The sequence below is a fragment of the Pinus tabuliformis genome, chromosome 2_1 (genome assembly GCF_031772625.1).
Source record: "Pinus tabuliformis cultivar Carrire ecotype Pingquan chromosome 2_1, CPIR1, whole genome shotgun sequence".
Lineage (NCBI taxonomy): Eukaryota > Viridiplantae > Streptophyta > Pinopsida > Pinales > Pinaceae > Pinus > Pinus tabuliformis.
In genome coordinates this window covers 579778967-579804554 of record NC_142299.1, presented here as the reverse complement: position 1 = coordinate 579804554, position 25588 = coordinate 579778967, and positions in this window count along the sequence as shown.

The following is a 25588-nucleotide window of genomic DNA, read 5'->3' as shown; positions in this document are numbered from 1 at the left end:
ATCTTTCAGTCCTCCACTTTAAATCCATGTGGCTTATCAACTTAAAATTATTCTTATAACATGCCATGAGGGAATTCTTTCATCACATCCATCTGATGAAGGGTCCATCCTTGATTTTTTTTTTTTTTTGTAAGTTCGAGTAGTGAGGTGTGTCTGAGGGGATTTAAATTACGATCACTTGGATACACAAGGGAATTCCAACATGATTCTTAGGAAATGAGCTACCACCTGTAGATGAAGGGTCCATCCTTGAATTCTAGCAAGGGAAACTATTGAATGAATGGTGGTATATCTGACCACAGGAGAAGATATATCATCATAATCTTCTCCCTCTTTTTGGGATAATCCTCTTTCCATTAAACTTGAATTATATTTCTTGATGCTTCCATCATATTTGTGATTTATTTTGAATGGCCATTTATAAGTCATGATAGATCCCCCCTTCAGTCTTAGAAAGACATCCTATATATCATTCTTCATAATTTATTCGTATTATTAGTCCATAACATCCTTCTAGAAATTTTATTTTACGTCTTATTCAAAGGTGTAATATTCATCCTGATTCAGATTACTTGTTACTACAACATATCCTTGATACTTGCATGCCTTCTTCCTTTCTCTAAAAGCCCATCTAGGTGGAATATGTCTCTCAACATCCTATAATGTGTCACGAAGCCAAAGTGTCATTTTCCTAGCATGGGGATGACATGGAAGAGGATCCAAGGGATCCATGGTCTCCATGGGATCATCAACAATGTATCTCTCAGATTATAGTATAGAGGGACCTTCTATAATATCTATGTCATCATTTTCTTTGTCTGGAGGGGGAGGCAGAGGAAGGTCCCTTTATTTTCCAAGGGAATCATCTTCATTGAATATTACATCCCTACTAATTTCAACATTGATTTGACCAGAAATATATATTCTAAATTCTTTGGAATTTTCACAATACCCAACAAATGTACCTATTCTTTGAGTGGCTTCTAGCTTGTTTACTTTTTATTTTGTCACATGGAAACATATGGGAAAGCCAAATACCTAGATACGAGCAATGTTGGGCTTGACACCTACAAATAGTTCTTCGATATTGTTGTTGTCTAATGCTTGATGAGGAACATGTTTTGAACATATTCTATTGTATACATTGATTCACCCAAAATGAACTTTACCATCTTTTGATCATGGAGCATGGTTCAAGCATCTTCCATAATTGACGTTTTCTTTCTTTCAAACACTCCATTTTGTTTGAGATTATAGGGAACAATTTTCTCCTTCTTGAAACCTTCCATCTTGCAAAAATCTATGAATTCATTTGAAATGTATTCTCCACCATTTTCAAACCTCAAGACCTTAATTTTCTTCCCTGATTGATTTTCAATCAAATCCTTTAATTCCTTGAATATATTGAATGCGTCATCCTTGTGATTCAAGTAATATATACATGTATTCCTTAAGAAAACATCAATGGTGGTTACAGTAGTAGATATGACCACCAAGATAATGTATGGGCATTGGTCCATATATGTCTGAATGAATGAGTTGGAGGATGTCATTAGTCTTATTATTGATAGACGAGAATGGTCCCCTTGTGTTCTTTCCACAGGCACATCTTGAACATACTCCATCATGTTGAGATTGAACATTAGGGATCCTAGATACCATATTATTCACTTTCAGAAGAGCTTCATAATGTGTTTGAGTCAATCTTCTATTCCAAAACTTTCTTTGATGATTAGTATCATCGAATATTGCTATAAGATATATTCCAATGACTCTATAGATTCCTTCAAATCTAGTTCCCAATGTGAAAGAATTTCTAATAGGGGATCCCGCATGCCAAGTATTGTTCCATTGGTAAAGGATACCCTCCTTTATTTATCCTCCAAAGCATATATAGATACCAAATTCTTCTTTCATATTGACACATCCATCACATCGTGAAGAAAAACATATTCCCCAAATTCCAAATAAAATTTACCATAACCAAAGCACTTAATAGGATGAGCTGAGTTGTCTCCAAGAATAATCCTTAAATTGGACTCCATCTCTACCAAGTTAGAGATAACCTACTTATACCTAAATAAATGATGAGAGTCCACACTATCAACCAACCAACTATCCCAAGTATCTACGGAGAGGAACTATAAAGAGAATAAATAATGATAAATTCAGATTGACCAATAGCAACATTACTTTCATACATAGAATTTCTTGACTTATTTTGAGGACAATGGTCTTCTTTATGATCATTTAGAGAATCTCTTATTCTTCTTCCAAATATTCCATTACTATCATTCCTTCGATCATATATCCCTATTTTATTATTAAACATGTTTTTGCTGCTTCTAGTGTTATACATTGGAGCATTGTTCTTCTCAGTGCAAGCTCAAGCATAGTGATCCATCTTGTGATAATTGTAGCATTAAATGTGCAATGATTCCTTGTCTCTTACATTCCTCTTATTACAATTTTGGGGAGAAGGCTTCCTTGAATTTGATGAACCTCCTTTCCTTTATTTTTCTTTTTGAGATCATCATAGATTCTTCTTGAGTGAGTTTTCCAACCGACTCATCAAATTATTGGAAACTTTTGTTATTTCTTATGGTCGTAATGAAAGTTTCCCAAATAGGATGGAGACATCTAAGAGTTACCAACACCAACTCCCTATCAGGTACAATTTTCCCAACTCTTTGCAATTGATCTTTAAGACGTCGAGATATCCTCATGATATAGGATTGAAAAGATTCTCCTTTATTCATCTTCACATCTTTGAGTTTATATTTCTAGAGGATAATTTTGATTCAAATTGTTGACTTCATACATGTTGGCCAACTTATGATACATATCCTTGGACTTCTTCAAATTCCAAACATATGCAAGTACATGATCTTCAAAACGACCAACTCAAAGTTTCTTTAATTTTAACTCAAGTTTATTGTACTTTTTCTTGGTAGTAGTGGGAGAATTTTCCAGAGGCTTAGGAAATTTTCCTTGAATGTATTGCCAAACATCATTGTCCTCAGCTATGATTTACATCCTAATATTCCATGCAACAAAATTTGATGGGTCTGTCCGCTTCTCAACTTCCTTGAAGAATGAGGTAGAAATATTGGTTTGATTAAGTGGACTCATTCAACTTTTACAAATATTATTTCTTTATCTCTTGTTTCCTTTGCACTTGTCCTTCACCTTAGCTCTCATACCATGTAAAATTTTCACTACTCTATGTTATTTCAATTAATTTATCCCAATTCACTTCTTCAATAAGAAATAATTTCAAAAATAATTAATTATTATAATAATCAATAGTAACTAAAGACAGAACGGTAAATGCATTGACAATAGGAGACAATGAAAACATCAACAAGAGACATTGATTTGGTTAAAGACCAGGGAAAAACCCCACAACATGGAAAATGCTTTGAAATTCTTCCTCTATTAGATTGTCATAAAATGTTCATCTGAGAGTACAATGAGCCCAAATCCATAAACAAGAATCAATTTCAATTTTTTTAATTGTCCAAAAATGCAACCAACCAATATCCAAAAATATGATGCAATAGTAAAATCTAGTCAAAGTCAATACTGGTCAAAGTCAACGGTGGCAAGAGCAACAACAGGAAGTGGTTAATGTTAAACCGTCAATTTTTCTCCAAATTAACTTAGTTAGTAGTCAAAGAATATGGCCTTATGAGTTGGTAAAAGTGCCATAAAACCAGTCCCAAAAATCTACTCCAAATCTTACTCAAAGTGAAAGTCAATGGAAGTCGAAACCCTAGTTGCAAAAGTCTAAAGTCAACTACAATCAAAACACTTAGAAATTATCAACCTTTTGGCAATAAATTTATCCCTCCAAAATATTCGAAAAGCCCAAGTCAAAATAAGTCAAATGATGCCCAATATCCAAAAGTCAATCTTAGTGAAAGTGTTGGCCAAAACAAATTTTGACCTCCCGTAATTTTCTCCTTCCTCTTGCTCACACGTGTGAAGAGATTCTTGTATCGTTCATATGTATTGGAACCAAGAAGAGAAAATGAGATGATGTGATGATGATTTCTCAAATGAGGCACCTTGACTTGTATTTATAGGCATTAGAGGAGGGGAAATTTTTCCTCTAAGCCGACTTGATCAAATGTGTAATTATGGGGTTGACATAAAAGATGTAGATTTTTACTTATAGATTCACAACTCATGTAATGTACTAAAACACAAGACAAGAATATAGTCTACTCTTTAAACAATGGAAACCAATATATTGATGAAAACAAAAATTGACAAGAGGAAGAACATCGATGGCACATAACAATATATCTATCTGGGGAAAGCCACTGCTCAAAACCCCTACTAACTATGTTGTATTAATTAGAAATATGATTGAAAATAAAAATATTTTTCTCACTAGAACAATTCCTACACAAGTATAATCAACTCTCTCCTCACAAGCTAGTTCAATCCAAACCTTAGCCTATTATGTTGCTCTCCACGCCCTTATTTCATTGCATAATTCCTAGAGGAATTAGCCTCTATTTAATGAGGAAATACTTCTTCCATAACTACACAATCCAATCTTAGGCCCCCAACTATTTCATGCACCATCTGTACAACTCAGAAAATTATACAACTGATAGTATATTGTCCCTGCACTCTAGTTTCAACTAGGTCTTCCTCTGAACTGACATGCATGAGTTATTCTTGAGTGAATCTTCAGTTAGCTGGTGTGGCACTAAGGCTGCACTAGTTCAACCACTCACTACTAGACCTCTACTAGTTCCTCCAACAATTAGAACTAGTTTAACTGACTATAACTTAGTTAGACTGATTTATCTAACTATAACTCCAATGAACCCAATCTCGACCCCTAAAACTTAGGGATCACATTTACATGACTCTAGATAGACTTCCAACTCGAATTTCCTAAGCTAACTAATTAAACTTAACTTAGTTAACTATTACAAGTTTCCATGAGAAAACAATTACAATTTAATTCAAGGACATATTAGATTGGAATTTATAGATGTTATTTTTAACATTTCTTGTTGCTATTTTCAACAAAAAATGCATTTTTCCTTATCCAAATCCAATGCTTGAAAGGTTTATCTTGGCCCTCTCAGAAAGAGGAATCTAGTCCAATGATTGGAATTTCTCATTGAGCTACCAGATTAACATATACAAATCCTTTTGAAGTTTTATGTGTAAAATCTAATAGTCTAATTACAACTCCCAGGACTAGCAATAAGGCTATGGTTTATTGTAACATTTGTAGGTAAAATTGTCACTTTGTTTACTTCCATCAGTTAAATTGTCTGATAATTGCACACAATAAGACTACAACATATTTTGTCCTTAGAGGCGTATAATTGGAAAAATGTATTTCCTGATCCACAAAAATATTTGTGTCAGTAATATTATGCGGAAAAGTCAACTATTATTGATTTGTTTTCTAATTTGAATATCTATGGCACATTTATAGTAAACCATTAGAGCCTGATTATGTGTATATAATGACAATTCTCTTAATTTTCATTTTCAAGCACTCTAATGAAAGTATTCTACAAAAGGATGTCGTTTCTTAGAATTGTTTGAGATAAATAGAGTGAAAATGTTGAGGTTACCTATGAAAGGAAGGTGTATTAGCAATATAAAATTGAAGTATGAATTGATAACTTAGGCTAAAGGTGAAAATTTGAGATTTTTACAAAGTCTACTTGAAAACTCTAGTGAAGTTGTCAAGATCGAATTACCAGTGGCTAATAAGGTAATGGAGCCACAATTTACGTCAATGGTCTCTTTATCGAGTGTTATTTTAGGATATCATAATGACTTCATTATGGATAAAGTATGAGACTAATTAACATTGTATATTTACTTCATCTTCTAGTAGTTACTAACATTGTATAAGGACATTCTCCAATAAATTTGTTTGTTTAACTTTCATGCTTGCATTATTCTATTTAATTATATTATATACACTTAAAAAAAAATGGTTTTTTTTTCCTCTGCACATGTAACAATGAATATCTGAAAATTTTTATGCGTTCTAGTTTCAAAAACAAAGGAATGAAAGTTGTTTTCACTAAACAAACTTTAAAGGGTATGATACTGTAGTAGATAAAAAATAAGATATATAACAAGTGAGAGTCTTACTTATAAGTGAGCAAGTTCTCATACCTAGTAAGAATACACTTTCCTAAGTATCATAGATTAGTCACATGTGCATGTTACAAAAATTGCATTTCTATTCTTGCATTATACTCCTAGCATGTTGTGATCCTCATCTCTAAAATTTCAATTATTTACACAATAAATCTTAGTGGGTTGTAGAAATTATCTCCAAAATCAAGAGAATGTGTTAAACAAAAAGTTTTAGATTCATAGTTACTAGTACAATCTGATTTATATGTATCTAGATATAGCTAGGCTATCATTTTTTTTAACTATATCTCTTCTATTTCCACCCATTTATTCTTTTCATCAATATTCTAGATTTATTTTTTCATTTTTTTAGATGTATGGATTTTATAAAGAATTTGTAGCTGCCTCATTTTCTTATGTCATGTTTGTTTTTTTGCAATGTGATTTCTTGCATTGTTTTATTGATTTATCAAAGTTATAAATCCTACGACTGGTAAAATAATATTAGAGATCCTTTTTCCTCCAAACATAGTTTATGTTTGTATATACTTTTCCATCAAATTATATTAATACTTATCTTATACTAACGCACTAATCTATGTCACAAGCATTTGATTGATTTTATTCGACAATTCACCATAATGTTACCGCAAAATAGAGCAATGTATGAAACAAGTGTGCGAGGGGGAGAATGTGTGTGAAGATGTGGAAGTATGGGAATAGAGGTTCTCCTACACATACTCCTCTTCAACAAAACCTTTAAAATTTCTACAACATATACTAGTTGTAGAGCCCTATGCATATTATATATTTGTTGATAGTTAGTAAATGTTATTAAGTTATCGAATAATGTCCTGATTACATATCGATTCACCGAATAGAAAATAGGTTAAATTTTTAAATGAAGAAATAAGTCAAGTTAATTCTAGCATGTAATATTTCCTAAAGGATGGAACAAGTCCATTGTAGGAAATTGCAATAAGTAGATTTTAGGATATGTTGAATATCAAAATTGGTCACAAATAGAAAAATGTGCTAACAATTTATTTATTGATCAATGATGGTTCCTACAGTTTGGGGATCCTATTGATTGTGCTTCTAGAATTGAGGTCTATTTTCTCCATTCATGCTTTGCAAGAGCTCTTCTAGTTGAGATATTATGGTATCCATCTCATCTTCCATCTACCCAGGCCTTTGCTGAAGTTCCAACATGCTATTCATCAACATTACAACATCTTGTCTCACTTCATATAAATCTTCCGGCATGCTTCTGCCATCGCTTCCTTGGGCCATTTCTCTCACTGTTACTATTACAATAGTAATAGCTACATTACAGTATTCTCTATAAAAATAATAGAAATCAAGTGAAATCCCCCTCAGATGAGCTACCAATTCTCTAAAACTACTATGATAGAGTTTAATCCAATAACAAACTAATAAGGCCAATAATATCAAAATCATCTTTCAAATCCTGACAAGGTTTCCATTTAAACTAATTTTGGCTTAAAGAAAAAATAATTTCATAATGCACTTCACCAGAAAAATAAATAAATAAATAAATAAAAAAAAAATAAAATCAAATAAAAATAAAAATAAAAAAAAAAAAAATAAATAATATAAAATATATATAATATATATATATATATATATATATATATATATATATATATATATATGATACCGAAAAGACTCTAGTAATTCAAAAAGCAATAGACATATGATAAACCAAAACTTTATAAAACTCGTTGGTTTAAAAAAAAACAAATCAACTTACTTGCCTACAGATTTTAGAAATGAGTTGAAAGCCAACGAGCCTACAACAAGACTAAGGAAATTCAAAAAAAAATATACATATTATAAACCAAACCTGAATAACCCTAGTTAGTTTCATTGTTTGCTGATTTTTTACAATTTAAAATTTGGATTTGGAACCACATGCAATCCATCTATATGTTATGTTTCTTTTTGGACATTTTAAAATGCGTGGGGTTCATGAAAATGTTTCTTGGATAGGTTTACAAATCCTATAATTGGTGAATCAAACTTAGCAATCACTTTATCTCCACACATAATCGCATGCCTTGATTCTCGCACTGTACAAATAATAATTTCCTCCAATTATATAATTATCATGAATTGTGGCTCTATGTTTGTGTTGCATGTATGTAACTCATAATATGCATTAATTTTTTCTAGTGTATAAAATGTTATGACTTTTTGTGAATCTTAAATTTTCATTTTTGTAAAAAGATTACATTGGTGAGAACAACTTAACAAAATCTTATTAACCTCACTCATATCAGATTTATTAGATTTTTTATTTTTTTTTGTCTGAATCACAACTTTTTATTTATGCAAAAATATTGCAGTGGTGTTACTTGCCTCACTCTTACGAGATTTATTATCCAATGGGTAATTACCAAAAATAGATTGCAAAGTGCCGAAATTGCTTCACTATGTAAAAACGAAAAGGAACATAGAACATAAAACTTTTAGAATCCATATACAACCAAGATCCCTTAACTACCAAGGGAAGTTATCGAACATGATTCTTTGGTCCTGAACTAGGTCATGGTGGAGGCTAAAATACACAGTGTATGTAACAACCCTAGTGAAAATTCCATGTAATAAAAGTTAATAAAGGAAAAATAATAACCATTGTCATGGGACATGTATTCCAAGTTGAATGGTGGGAAAAACATCCTAGTGGGTGTTCATTCTGGTTTATTATGGCTAATAAAACTGGCAAAGGCATAGGAAAAGGATTTGGAAAGGAAAAGAGCCATTATTTGGCATTTTATTTATGAAAATAATGGAAATTAGAAGAAAAGGGAGGTGAAAGGTCACATGTTTCACGTGAGGAGAAAAATGAAGGAAAATAATGGAAATTGAAAAAAATATAGGCCTCATTTGTAAAAAAGGCTTATGAGAATCAGTGGGAAAGCTTTTTCTCAAGTTTTTTCTTATCGTTGGATCAAAAAAGGAAAATAATGCAAGAGGAAGAAAGGAGCAAGTAAGGAAGAGAAAAATCAAGCAGCTACAACAAGATTTTTTGCACATATCGATTTGTATGTGTGATTTCCCTGCCAGATTTGGCATGCATGGTATAGCATGTGGTTCTTTGCTGTCATGGAATGGGTTTTTCCAGGTGTGACAATGTTTTCAGCCTAGCCTTGCCATTTATGGATAGCCATGATGTGATGGGATTCCCATATTTTGGTTGAGCTATATTGTCCGATGGATTCGAAGCTAAGTGAGGTGGATCTCTAAAAGTAAGAACACATGGCCTAGTGATCCATGAACTAGACTCTAGATTGCGATAAAGCCATTGGCCTAGTGACCTCTGAACTAGACTATGGGTTGTGGTAAAGCTAGGTATTGTGTGCCTCAATGAACCTAGGAATCCTTAACCGGTTAATGGTAGGATATACGGTAAAGCCTAGAGGTGGTTTCCATTGATTAGGCCTAGGAATCCTTGCCAGTGAATGGCAGGATATACTATAAATCCAAGAGGGTCGAGTCTCTGTTTAGGGCCTAATGATCCCTAGATCAGACTGTGGATTGTGGTAAAGCCTGAGAGACTAGGAGACAGAAAATTCCTCGCGGTGTAGATGGAGAAATTTGGTGGCATCCATGATTGTTTTGGCCTAGTTATTTGGTTGAGATCATGGTAAAGCCTGTTATTACATGTTTATTATTTCGGCCTATTGATTTGGTGTGTATTGCGGTAAAACCTAGTTTTTATTGATGATGGTGAGGTGGTATAGTGTCAGGATTCACTTGTTCTTTCTTTTTGTTTGAGTCCCACATTCATGCTTGGAATATGGCAAGGGGGTGATTGGCTGAAGAGAGATCTGGATCAACCAATCTATGGTTGGATGAAACATGGTAGTCCCATACTAGGTTGGCTTTTTCATTCATTAGTAAGAGGTTCTTTCCTGGGTATCTTATGTGTAAATGTACTAGTTTATATGTGGCTTATATAGTTGATGTATTCTTGATATTTTTGTTCTTATTATGTTGGTTATAACCATGTTTTAGGACAGTGATGATGTCTGTATCTCCTCGTGTTTTGATTTGTAAAAGAATGAATAATGTATCTATGACCTAATAGATGATAATGAAACTAATTATACAAAGAACAATGCTTCTTAGCGATTCTCAGACCCCTATGCTCATATTTGTCGTTTAAACTTGTAGATTACATTTTTGTGACATGTTTAATGAAATTCCAATCATGGCTAGTAGGGGTCTAGTCAAGTCCTTGTTCAAGAAATTTCATTTGTATTAATATTATGTTGTTATATTTTAGTTCTGAAAGTGCCATTGAGTTATGGGCAGAGACTTGGCCTCTAGGCCTAAAAAGGTGGCACAAATCCTGGAGTCACATGGCTAGTTCCGAGTAGAAAATTTCCCACACGCATGCATATCTATGTTGTTGGAGTGTCTGGAGACTCCCTCACACACCCTTTTCCATATTGAGGGAGTGTTTGATGGTTTAATGGTTTGAAAAATCAGTGGAACCCATGGGTTGGTTAGCTGGGTGGTTGGGATGGCTCTTGAGAGTTTTGTTGCTGATGTGGAAGGTTTGTATGGTTCATTTCCATCGATTTCACTTTATTAAGGTGACTTACGAGGTTGAATCCCATTATAGTGTCCTCTCATCGCATATTTACCCCAGTCGGCTAGTTACTTTGGTAGATGTGGGATGAGGGTGTTACAGAGTCATATCAGAGTAGCTTGTGCTCTCTTTGGATCATATCTGATACCATAGAGTGGTATCAGAGCATGGTTCAACCCTTGGATTGGATGGGAAAAATGTGTTTTCCATGAATGCATGAATGATGTATATGTGCTTTTTATGTATGCACGGTAGTGGTCATTGTTACAATTGTGTTTCCATGTAGGAGTTGATCATGTTTTTGTTGGGATGTGTTTGTCATGAATGCATGTTGGTTGTATATGCATTTGTTATGCATGTCAATGTCTATATGTTGTTATACATGCAATTTCATGGTTAAGGTTGTTGTGCATAAGGTCATTGTATGAAATTATGTCATCATGATGTTATTGGTTTGTTATGATGATAATGAGTTGGTTGAGACAAAGAACGAGATGCAAAATCATCAAAGTGAATTTGCAGAATTTGGACCTTGACGAAAGAGAAAATCGTCATAGAGGTATGTACGTTAGGGATTGTTATATTCATTATGGTTATGTATATGCCTTTCATTCTATTGATGTTATTATTACATATGTAATAGATGTTAGTTGATTAGTGTAGTCATATGCACATGCATCGATTAGTCATGAAGGACAGTAACCTATTGTTATATGCATTGTGGTCATATGCTTGATGATTATGTTATATGTTGTTGATGAGCATGTTATAATTTAACTTATTATTGTTATATGTTAGTTAACATGATGATTAGAGTAATAACATTAATATCTTGATGTTATATGTATCATGCTAAATTAGATTGGCCTATGCAGATGGTTAGGGTTATGAAATTCAGGTATGAGTCGACTTACTTGTGACATTATGTCATATTAATCTAGACTAATCATACATATGTGATTTTTATGCATGAACGACAAGTATTTATGATTTTATGATGTGAACATATTAGCTAGTTAATGTTATGGATATTATGACCTTATTTATGGTTGATTTGATATGTTGTGAAGTTATATCATGCTAACCTAGCTTCATTGTGCAAACAAGATAGCCTCCCCTGAGATACATTAAGGTATGAGCTTGCTTATGTCGTATATTTGGTGCTTGACTGTTTGATTATGCTGTCTATTTGGTGTTTGAGTGTTTGGTTTCTATTATGTCATCTAAGTTGATTTAGATAACATGTTATTCTTATAGTTTGTTTGAATGTTTGATTAATCGCATGATATGAGTATGTCTATAAGATTGCATAAAAAAATTATCTTGTTTTAAGATGATTGTACTAACACATATGTGTTGAGATAGCTGATATGTACTTGAGTGCAATAGGTGATAGTTGGGGCATGATGCCTAATGACTATTACTTGACTATGGATTATGACATGATTGTTAGTCTTAATAAAGGATGATTTCAAATTAGTAGATATGTTGCCTTGATCCTTGTAACATGTGGTTGGCATCTGTGAGCAGTTGTAGGGAAATATGCTTGGCACAACAAGGTAAGGTAATTTGTATGTTGTTATGTTTACTTATGGTCTGACATTTATGTGTTTATGGATGTATGATGCATGGGATTGGATGGAAAAAGAGATTTCCATAAAATATTAAAGAAGGGTCGGGTTGATCTTTCACTTGGAGGCACTGGGAACTATGGGGATGGAGTCATGGTGGTTGTTTCCAGTCTTGTTCTTTTGGTCTTTTGTGATTTGGTTGTTCTTGATTTCATCTTTGTTATGTATGGTGCAAGGATTTGTCACTTTGTTTGTGGTGTCATATTGTTATTGGTTTTCATGGTTTTCTTCTTGTTTGTTTCTTATATTTCCTTTTATGTTTTGAGTCTTGGGAATTGTTTGGGAAGGGAGAAAGTTGATGGAACTCTAGGAGAGACGTGTGCAACCCAACAAGTAATGAAAGACTTATATGAAGTTGGTGCATGTAAGGGTAGCTAAATGTAAGAGTATGAAAATCAACTAAGTTGGTTAGGTCCATTAGTGTAAATGGATGGTGGCAGGACAATAATGAGAAAGCTAACAGGAATGGTAAGTGAATGGATGTGAGGCATCTCATTCCTTAGCTACATTGGGAACAATTGTTCTAAATGTTGTGCACATTGTACATGGATAAAGGGAGTTCTCTTAACCTTGACCTTATGATATCTAACAATTATGTTGTGGCCATGATTATGTTGATGTCTATATATGTATACATATATGTATATATGTATGTTATGTTTGACAGGGTCATCACAGATCATGATTGATATATATATATATATATATATATATATATATATGTATATATGTATGTATGTATGTTTGTTTTTGATAGGGTCGTTAGGAATCATTCTTGTGGAGGAATGATTGCTTATGCAGGTGAATGACATGAAGAGGTTCTTGGTTCATGAGGAATCAAGTGGGAAGAGTAGCCTAACAGATCTCTGAGGTTAGTATCATGTGGATATGAATTGATATTATGTGATTATACTATGTCTATTTTTATGTTATGTACAAGTAATGCTGAGAGATACATTTGCGGAATGAAAGCAATATGATCTGGGACATGCTAGGATAAGCATGGATGGTGAAGAGACATTGGAAGAAAGCTTTCTTGGTAGAGGTAGTGTGGTTTTAGATGTGTGGTACTATTGTTTTTCATATGTTGTACATGTTGCATTTGTGATGTTGTGCATATGCAATGTTGTGTATTTATAGTGTGAGTACATGCTGTTTTATGAAATGTTATGTACAAGGTGGTACAGGTAGTATTGTGTGAATATTGCATATGCATTGCTCGGTATAGATGGTGCTATGTACATGTTGGATATGCGGTGTTGTGTACATATTGTATTGTGTGCATGTTGGATATGCGGTGTTGTGTGGATATGGTACTGTGTGCTTGTTAGATATTTGGTGTTATGTACATATGATATTATGTACATGTTTTATATGCAGTGCTATGTACATATAGTGTTGTGTGCATGACTGTAAATGTGTTTCTATGTGCATGTGGTGTTGTGTGTAGGTGGTGTTATGTGCATGTCGTGCATGTGGTGCTATGTACATGTGCTTTCGTGTACATGTTGTGCATGTGTTGTTGTGTACATGTGGCATTGAGTACACATTGTACAGATAGTTGCAGTGTATATGTGGTGTTGTGTACATGTGCAAGTGGTGTCATGTACATGTGATGATGTGAAAATGTTGTGCAAGTAGTGCAGTGTACAGGTGCTACTGTGTACATGTACATATGGTACTAGTGTACATGTGGTATTGTGTGCATGTCATGCATGTTGTGTTGCAGGATGTGGTACTATGTATGTGCATTGCGTAGTCATCATATCATGACACATGTATTCATTATGTTGTACTTTGTGTATGTATTTCTATTGCATTGTACACCGGTTGTAGGTGTATGCATTATGTTGTGGTGTACATCAAATGTAGGAGTATGTAGGAGGATTTCCATGTATTGCATGGCGTTGTATGTCGTGTGTGGTTATATATGTGTGATTTACACTTTGTATGTGTACATGGTTGAATAGAAGAAAATGGGTGTTTTCCAGGTGTGGAAACCAATCTGATGTGCGTACGCAATAAAGACAAAGGCAAAAGTAAGGATTGATGAAGGATAAGTATCAATATTTTATTTCAGTTTTATTATGCATGTGATTTATGATTCTGGTTTATGATGATTACATATGATATATGATTTTGGTTTATGATGGTTACATGTGAATTATTGTTTTAATTTATGGCAGTTTTGTTTTGAGATAACCTGATGTGATATGTTTATACATGATTATTTGGTCAAGATGTTAGTTTGACTTGTTATGATAGGAAGCGAAAATGATTGCAAGTGTACCTTATTGACGAGCTACCAATTAGGTATGATTTGAATTTATTTCAATTTCTTTTGAATCTAATGGAAATTATGTGATTGGTATAGGAAGCAAAAAAATGCCTAGGTTGGGTGGTTGAAATCGGTTGTAAGAATTAGTAGGAACAATGAAAGGAATTGGAATAGGTAGTAGTATGTTGGTAAAGCACTTCATGAGAATGGTCATTCTCGGACACTGGTACCCAATAGTGTCCATTGATTTCCATAAGCATGCCATGACTGGTATGATGGTTTTGAGGCAAGTATATGCCTTGATTATTTGACCTTCTAATGCATAAAAGCCTTTCCAAGGAATGGATCGCCCGAGATATGGGATGTCAGGGAACTTCAAAGGTGAGTGACCACATGGAAGGGGGGTCACCGAATTTCCTGAGGGGCTGTAGAGTAGAGAATGGAAGGTTAGGGATATATTTTGTTTGGTCATTAGCCTTTCCATATGGAATCAAATGCACATTGGGAGTGCATCCTTGAATAATGAGTCGGTAATTGTTCATTGAGAGGAGAAGTGGTGCAAGATTGTAGCGGTGGACATTGGATGTAGGTTTGACTTGGAAAGTGGATTCTGGACTTCCTGGGAAGGAGTTGAATCATGATACTACTTTTGAGGGTGGAGGTGTGAGCCTTTGGATTCCCTTGTTGATTGATACAGACATCGTATCCTTTTATTTGTTGGATGAGTGAATGTGCATATGTGTATATGTGTATATTATTGTAAATACTGTATCAAGCTAGATTTATAAAGCTTCATAAACAATATGATTATTTGTTGGTTGAGGCAAATGTTTATAAATGTATATGTGATTATTATTGTAAATATCATAATGAGTTGTGATATAAAGCTCCAGTAAACAATATGTTTATCATGTTTCAAGAGTGGTCATATTATATATTGAAACGAGTTGTGTTATAAAGCTCAATAGGAAGTATGTTTTGGTTGGCAACAATCTTGTTAGTTGTAGGTGTCATTGAACAACAAGGAGGGTGTGCCCCAAGGGGGAGGGTTTTGTAAAAAGCCTGGTGAAAACTCCATGTAAAAAAAATTAATAAAGGAAAAATAATAATCATAGTCATGGGACATCTCTTCCAAGCTAAATGGTGGGAAAACCATCTAGTGGGTGTTCATTTTGGTTCAATATGGCTAAGGAAATTGGCATTTTATTTATGTAAATAATGGAAATTAGGAGAAAAGGGAGGTGAAAGGTCACAAGTTGCATGCGAGGAGAAAAATGAAGGAAAATAATGGAAGTTGTAGAAAATAGAAGCCTCATTGATAAAAAGGCTTCTGAAGATGAGTTGGAATTTTTTTGCTCAACATTGGATCAAGAAAGGCAAAGAAGGCAAGAGAAGGAAAGGAGCAAGCAAGGAAGAGAAGGATCAAGCCGCTATAAAAGGATTCTTTGCAGGTATTGATTTTCATATGTGTTTTGCTTGTTAGATTTTGCATGCATGGTATTGTGTGTGGTTCTTGTCTATCATGGCATGGGTTTTTCTAAGTGTGACAATGTTTTCTACCTAGCATTGCCATTTCCGGATAGCCATGGTGTGATGGGGTTCCCATGTTTGCTTTGAGATTGATTTCCCAATGGATTCAAAGCTAAGTGAGGTATATCCATGGGGGATTTACTGGGGGAGAAATACCATACCGCGTGGGTTCATATTAGGGGATAAATATTGAGGAAATAATGGCATAATATATTGGGGGATATATAGGGGGAAAAGGGTATTTATATTAGCAGGTATAAAAAAAGGAGCTCAAATTTAATGAAAAATTATAAAGGGTATAAAAAATGTTAATGAAAAAATGGATACCTACAATATCTAGTGGAAGTAGCGGTTTTCTAAATTGGGAAGGTGTATTGGGCTCATATTCGTAGGGGCTTAAATAATGTGATTTTAAAGGGAATTTTCCAATATGTAGTCAAATTAATGGTATTGTTTAATATCCCATGAATGCACGCGATAGGTCAGAGGTTCATTGAGTGAAGCCCCTATGGGTGGTTCTTTGAAAGAAATAACACATGGACTAGTGATCCCTGAACCAGACTATGGATTGTGGAAAAGCCACTATCCTAGTGAACCCTGAACCATGTTGTGGATTGCGGTAAATCCAAGTGTCATGTGCCTTAGTGGGCCTAGGAATCCTTGACGAGTTAATGGTGGGATGTACAGTAATATTAGAGGTGGTGTCCCTTGATTAGGCCTAGGAATCCTTTCTGGTGAATGATGGTATATATGGAAAAGGCAAGAGGCCGGAGTCTCGATTTAGGGCATACTGATGCCTTGATCAGACTGTGGAATGTGGTAAAGCTTGAGAGACTAGGAGACAGAAAAATTCCTCACTCTGCAGGTGGATAAATCTGATGGAATCCATGCTTGTTTTGGCCTAGTGATCTAGTGGAGACCATGGTAAAGCCTACTATTACATGTTTATTATGTTGGCCTTGTGATCTCGTGTGGATTGCAATAAATCTTAGTTTTTGTTGATGATGGTGAGGTGGTTTAGCCTCGAGATTCCCTAGTTGTTTCTTTTGGTTTGAGTCCCACATTCATGATTATAATATGGCATGGAGGTGATTGGCTGAAGAGACATCTACCTCAGACAATCTATGGTCAGATGGAACATGGTAGTCCCATACCGGGTTGGATTTTGAATTGATTAATAAGAGGCTCTTTCCTTGGTATCTTATGTTTAAATGTACTATTTTATATGTGGATTATATGGTTTATGTATCTTTGATATCAATGTTGTTATTATGTTGGATATATGCATGTATTGTGATAGTGATGATGTGCGGCTCTCCTCATTTTTTTATTTGTAAATGAATGGATATTGTATCTATGATCTAATAGATGATAATGCAACTAATGATACAAGGGAACAATGCTTCTTAGTAATTCTCAGATAAGTATGAGACCTCTATGCTCAAATATGTTGTTTAAACTTGTAGATTACATATTTTGACATGTTTTACGGAATGCCTATGATGGCTAGTGGGGGTCTAGCGAAGCCCTTTTTCAATAAATTTGATTTGTATCATTATTATGTTCTTTTCTTTCAATTCTCAAATTTTCATTGAGTTCTAGGTAGTGACCTGGGCTCTAGGCCTAAAAATGTGGCACAAATCCCAGAGTCACATGGAAAGGTCTAAGGAGAAAATTCCCTAGATGCATGCATATCCATGCTGTGGGAGGGTTTCAAAATTCGCAAATGCACCCTTATGCATATACAAAGAGTGTTTGAGGGTTCAGTGGTCTAAAAACTTAGTGGGACCCAGGGGCTAGTTACCTGAGTAGTTGGGATGGCTCCTGGGAGTTCTGTTGCTCATGTGGAAGATCTATATGTTGTGTTTCCATCGATTCCACTTCCTTAAGGTGACTTATGAGGTTTAATCCCATTATATTGGCCTCTTGTCACATATTTACCCTGATTGGCTAGTTACCTCGGCAGATGTGGGATGAGGGTGTTGCAGAGTACATGTTTCTCGAAGTGAGCTAATCTACATTCAAAACCGTCTAGTTTTTCATGAAGGCACCATTGATCTCTTTGTAGACCCGCTAGTCTGTCTTGCATGTGCCAACTGTTGCATTAGAGATCATTTATGAATGAGATTGTAATATTTTTGTCATCATGTATATCTCTTCAGAGATATTTGAGAAGCATCTGAATATTCCAAGTTGATCACCAATTTTTTGTTGATTAGAAGCAGGATCATTAAAATTAGTTGTATTGATAGGGTTTGGGTCTATAACATCACCTTAGCCAATTTTTTCCAAGTGACATTGAATTCACTCCCTTCACTCAACAACTTCACACCTTACTCTACTTCGTCGACATGGCATATTATATTTTACCAGGAAATGTTAAGACTCAAATATAAGGATGGTATGGATGGGATAAACTAACATAATCATCCATGTCAAAGAAAATACCAAACCACCATAGAACAAAAAAAAATCCATGTAGTCTTATAGTTCAATGAAACATGACATAGTCACAAAATAAACTACCTAAACGAATAGTCACAAACCATAACAAAAAAAATACATAATCCAAAGAAGGTAGCTAGAACAAAGATACAAGGGCCTAAATCCAGTGTCCTTGAATTGCCTACTTAGGTTGCACCTATCATACCCATATATGAACTGAAAGACATAAACTTCCATACCACCAATAATCACAGAGAATGGTCAAAAGACCTAATTAAAACAATGGAATACATAATAACAACCAAATGAAACTGGGCCATAAAAGAATTCCACCGTACATTATTATCGAATAGGGAATATGGAAGAGGGTTGATGCACATTTCATTGCATGCCCTTTCACAAAAAATAGAATAACATCTTATCATACTTACTGATTGAATAATGTTTAATTGCACATGTAACATGTATCTATTTACTTATTTTTAATTTGTTGGATATACTCTATGTCGATGTACATTGTCAATAATTTAGTGGTTGTTTTACTCTAGTTGAAAATTTTCATTTTTCCCATCTTTCCATAAACCAAAAAAAGTTTTCTAATTCAATTTAGGTATTTCTGAAATATTGCCAAAAAAAGAATTAAAATAGGAATTTTTTTTTATATGATTAGTCTCTAAAGTCTTTGACAATGGCTACAATAATTGTATTAACTGATTTGCAAAGATCCTCAATCTAACGACATAAGCTTTATTTTTAAACATCCATGGTTCTCATACTATATTGTGGGGTACTACAATTGTGATTTCGCTACCTCCCTAAAACTCTACTCTATAACACAATTCCACCATGAACCATTGGCAATTTGATTATTACCACTTTGTTTCTCTTTAAGGTAAATGGATGAGTCATGTTGTTAACAAATTGAATTGTAATAAGTGTCCAGAAGGTGTGTCAAAAAAGGAATGTGCAGAAAAGTATGTATATACAAGAGAATTGGTGTGCGAAGGGAATAAAATACTTTAAAATAAAAAACTACACAAATAATTGGGAAATCAAAAAGTTTCTATAATATTTTAACATATTTTTTTCATTTCAAAATTTTACACATTTGACTATGCAGAGTAAAGGATGTGTAGAATACAAGGTATGTACAAGAGAATGGGTGTGTGAGAAGATAACATGAATATATAAGCATGCATTACTGATATATCTACTATTAACTAATCCTTGATAATAGTATATAGGCATATCAGATTTTATGGACTTCATAAGCTTGGGTAAATGAAAGAAAATGTTAAATTGAATGTGTAATTTTTTTATTATCTCTCGACACATTTTCCCTCCAAACAATTGTTCCGCACACCTCCATCCTATGCAACACTTCTAAATGTTAATTTTCACATTATTTTTCATGGATATTTCTCATTATGGGAGAATGTTTTATAGTAATTTCCAGGCACATATTAGCTAAGGACTGAAATTAGGTTTTTTGAATGATATGCAATTATTTTGATAAACTATGTGGTATGATTTCATTGGTGTGGGAGAAAATTTATGTGGGGGAATGCATATACAAAAACAAGAACACAAATTTTCTTTCACACACATGAATGACTGATATGCCACAAGTTAGCTATGGAGAAAATATATTAGCTAACCTAGAGATAGAACCAATCATGTGTTCTCCTAATCATGGTTGTTTCTTATTCAATATTAATCCCACGTCTATTTGAGTGAAATGTAATGGATCATTTCCCACAATTGCAACACTAGAAAATTATTAATAGAATCATTCATCCATTTATCACGAAGGATAGTATCACTAAACAAAAATAGAATGTTCTCGATATTGACATCTACTTATACAATTACAATTAAATCGATATCTTGTTTTTTATTTCCAAGCAATACAGTTAGCTCTTAAACAAACATTTGCGATAACTAAGCTAAACTTGTTTTATCAATTATCTATTTCCAAGACTAAATATGCATGATAAATCTTCATGTTGCGTTAGTCATATTTCTTTGAATAGTCATCAAAATAATTGAAATGGAAAAAGTACAACTAATTCATAATTATTATATTTTATAATCATTTCAAATTTCAATAATGACATAAATTCATATAGCGAAAATAGAAAACAATAACTGCATTACATGAAATCAAAACAAAGGCCATAACTAACAAAATTTGAAGAAATTACAATTGATGCTTTATTAAACTCAATGTAATTTTGACTAAATACATAGTGTAGAAGATAGAAGTATTCCCAGACATATTTTAAGACAATGTTCTTGAGGAAATCACAATGATTATATTCCTTCGGAAACTTCTTCTCATATGTATACAATCAAAGTAAACAAAAATATGAAATCAACTCCTTTACTTTACACATACTTACGTGTTCCTCGAAATATATCTCAGCATTGTTGTCACCCAATTCTCTAAATTGTTACCTTTAATGGCTACTAGCTTTTACTATTGAATGAACTGTAATAACAATCAATTACCTTCTCTTGTATGGAATTACAAATGTCTCTTAGCTTCTCTGTCATCCTCGTTCAAAAAAAGACAATAATTGAAGGTATAAGAAAAAGAGTGCCATATATTTTCTTGCCATAAAGAGCACATATAAAATTTATGCCTTTCTCAAGGATGTTAATTGGACTTGTTGTTTCATTCCTTTTTATGTATTGAACTTTATCCCTTGGTCTTGTAAATATTATGGGATTATTTATTAATGTATATTGTTCCTTGCTTGTACATCCAATGCTAAAACAAGAACACTTAAGCTTCATCTTCCATTTCACTTATAGATTGTAAATGAGGATCCATATTTTGTTGGTTTATGTTCTCTCATTCATTCTGACGTAGAAAATGTTTAGACGAGAGGAATCTATTACAATTTATCCTTATTGCTAACTATTTCTCTCAACAAAATAGTAACAGTAAAATTGGTTTAGCCTATATTTCAATGTATTTGGTGTAAATATTGTAACAATGTGAGAACTATATAGCACAAACAAAGAAATGTGAAAATTTTGCAGTGTGAAGAAACAAGAACTATTAGCCAAAGTCAATAGACTTTCATTCGCTTAATCCCTAAATTTATGATCATTTCACCATTACTCTGGTACAAACATGTATGATTTTAGTATTAACTTCCATTAATATATGAAAATATGAATGTTAATCATACCATTAATCCTTAATTAACCTTTTAATATTTTTTAATCTATGCTAGCACAAGTTGATATGTGCAGAGGGGGAATGTGTTCAAAGGTGTGGAAGTGAGTGAATATTTTTCTCCTGCATATATCCCTCTTCCACAGATCCTTCCAATCTGCTACGTAGATACTGGTTGTAGAGCCCTGTACACCTACTTGATTTGTTTACAACCAGTAAATGCCATTTAGCACTCAAACAATGTCCTGATTACATGTCGATTCTCTAAACAAATGCCAAAAAGACTATTTTATAATATGGATGGACATGACCTTACTGATTTGTTTAAAATTAGTAACTATTACAAAATTTGTAAGAGAAAATTTTGATAAGAACTCAAACGATGTCCTAATTGTGCATTGATTCACCGAGTAACTACATAAAATAAATACGTTTACTAGGAGGGGAGAATTTTTAATTGCAGGATTAAGCCTTAATTATTTTTTAATATGATAGAAAGCACTTGAACAATGTCTTGATTACATGTTGATTCACCGAATAAATGGCTAAAAGACCTATATTTACTGGCATGGAAGGTTTTGTCAATTGAAAAAAAAGTCTTTATAAAAATTTTAAAATTTTTTAATCGACCATGTGGGAGCTTGATTGAGTCTATGTAACATTTCAATAAAAAAAATATGCAGAATGGGGTGGTGTACGAAAGAGGATCACACATCATTCTAATCTCCTACAATGGATACTCACTGTGGAGCCCTATATACCTTCTTGATTTGTTTACAACCAATAGATATTATTAAGAATTGGACTGATGTCTTAATTACGTGTCGATTCATCGAATAAATGCATCAAAGACTATTTTATAATATGGATGGATACAACCTTCTTGATTTATTTACAACCAATAACCATTACACAATGTATTATAGTCAACGTTATTAAGCATTTGAACAAAGACCTCATTGAGCATCGATTCACTAAATAAACGCTAAAATTACTTATGTTTATTGTGAAGTGAGTTTTTCTTAATCATAGGATTAAGCATTAATTAATTTTTTAATATGATACTAAGCACCTGAATGATGTCTTGATTATTCATAAAATCACTAAATTTAAAAAAGACTTACATTTAGTAGTGAGGAAGCTGATGTTAATCATAATATTAAGTCTTAACTAACTTTTTAATATCTTCTAATCCACACCATGAGAGCTTGATTGAGACTATGTAACATTTCACCAAAATGTTGTTGTACAACGAGGTAGTGTGTGGAATGCGTTTTCACATCCTTCCAATCTTCTGCAGTTGATACTGGTTGCAGAGTCCTTTGCACCTTCTTGATTACTCGGATGATGTCCTAATTACACGTTGATTCACTAAATAAATGTCGAAGATTATTTCATAATATGGATGGATGCGATCTTCTGTATTTGTTTACAACTAGTAATCATTAGAAAGCACGTCAAAGCAAATGATATTAAGCACTCAGGTGATGTCCTGATTGCACATTGATTCACCAAATAGATGTAAAAAAACCTTACATTTACAAACAATGGGTGTTTTGTTAATAATAAGACTAATCCTTAATTACAATAGGTTTCAAAAATGAGAGGTACCACCACATATAAAAAACCATACCTCTAGAAGCATTCCCATATTTACAAAAATTTCCCATATATGCCAACCCTGCACATTTGTCTTTTCTCGCACTCTTTGCTACTTAATGCTATTAACAGATTCTATGCCATTGATTGTCATTAGAAAGATTTAGTGGAATAATATTTAGATCGTTCCAGTTAATTACCTGTGCTAAGACTAAGAAGTACATCTATTAAGTCTTTGGTTGCAATAATTAACGTTGATGGTCTCCCACGATGACAAATTGCTCTCGTTATAGAAAGCAACTTTTTTAGTTTTTTCTAGTAATTCCTATTTAGCACTATATGGTGATTTGTTTTAGTTGTTGGCATTCCCAAAGGATATGGATAACATGCTTGTGTTTAGTCGCTATAAAAACGAAATGTGTTAATAAAAAAAGTACCCGCACCAATTCTTCAGTTAAATGACATAAATTTCACCATCTCATAGATTTCGTTATCCCATGCTCTCTGCCAACTCTAAACAATATACTATCAGTTTAGATTGAACAAGGAATAACTAAGGCTTCCATGGCTATTACATTGTACTACCACATGTAACTTATTTTGTCTTGAGAGGCATCCATAAATCATGTGTTGAAACTACCAGATTTCCTTGCTTTTTGCAATATGTCATAACTCTGCATACTACAAGACATCAATTTTCATAGCATTCGACATACATTTATTATTATTTTTAATTGTTATTGAGCGAATCAGTCTGTAATGACTTCATCATTCCATTTATTATTGAAATTTACCATGAAGCATTGTGTTATGATAGAGCTCCACATATGTGTATTGAGCTAATTGTCCCACAATCATGACATTGTTCTAGTGCTCAGTAGCATTTACTTCAAAGCATTGTGTAATGATTATTGGTTGTAAAAAATTCAAGAACATGCAAATAGCTCCAAAAATGGCATTTGTCATAATAGATTGAAATGACCGGAACTTCCCACATGTACGAGAAGATATTTCAAATTACATTGAATGATATGTAACACAAGAATTTAAACAAGGCTTTCATGCTACAAAATATTATTGTGTTATATTTTAATTTCAAGTATTAAATAGATCATAAATGAATTTTCTATTATTCCACACTACACTAGAAACTTGCATTTTAAAACTAACCTCATAACTTTAGAACCAATATTAATTTTACATTTTAAAATCAATTTTGTAACCTGACTCATGCGTGGAAGAGCGATGTGTAGGAAAATCATTATACATAGAATTCCGTACCTATGCACAAATTCTCCTTGCCAAACACTTCCTCCACAAATTTCCATCTAGCACAAACTACAAAACATTATTTTCAATTTATTTGACTTAGAAATTTGAATGTTCATGCATTTGTATTATTAATCCTACTAATATCCATTGTAGAAAATTAAAAAGATGTGTGGAAGAGGAGTATGCATTGAAGAACCTCTACTCTCCCACTTTAATACCTCCACACACATTCCCCTTTTGCACGCTTCTTATGCACATTGCCCTATTCCGTAGAATTTTTTGGCGAAATGTGACATAAACTCAATTAACCTTCAATTTTGACGTCATTTAACAGAGATTTATTTAGTATTTCTAGCGTTTATTGGGTGAATCAACTTGTAATCACATCATTGTTCCAGTTGTTATTAGAATTTAATAACTCTGATGAATTCTGTAATGATTATTGGTTGTAAACAAATTGAGAACATGCAAAGGGCTCTGCAGCTAGTATCCATTATAGCATATTGTAATAATAAGAACTGTTAACACATACAAAAAGTTGTTAGAATGATATGTGTAAGAGAACCATTATATGTTGAATTCTACATCTACACATGCATTTTCCCTCCTGGAAACTTCTTTTGCATGCTTCCATCCAATAAAAAATGCAAAATATTATTTTTCACTTTATTTGACATAAAAATCCGAATGGTAAGAGATTCGATTATTAATCCCACTAGTATCTATTGTACTGGATTGAAAGGATGTACAGAAGAGGAGTTTGCACTAGGGAACCTCTATTCCCCACTTTTGTACCTTTTCATCCATTCCCCCTTTGTACATTTCTTCCACACACTTCTCGTTTCGCAGAAATGTTTTGGCGAAATGTCACATAAACTCAATAAACTCCCATT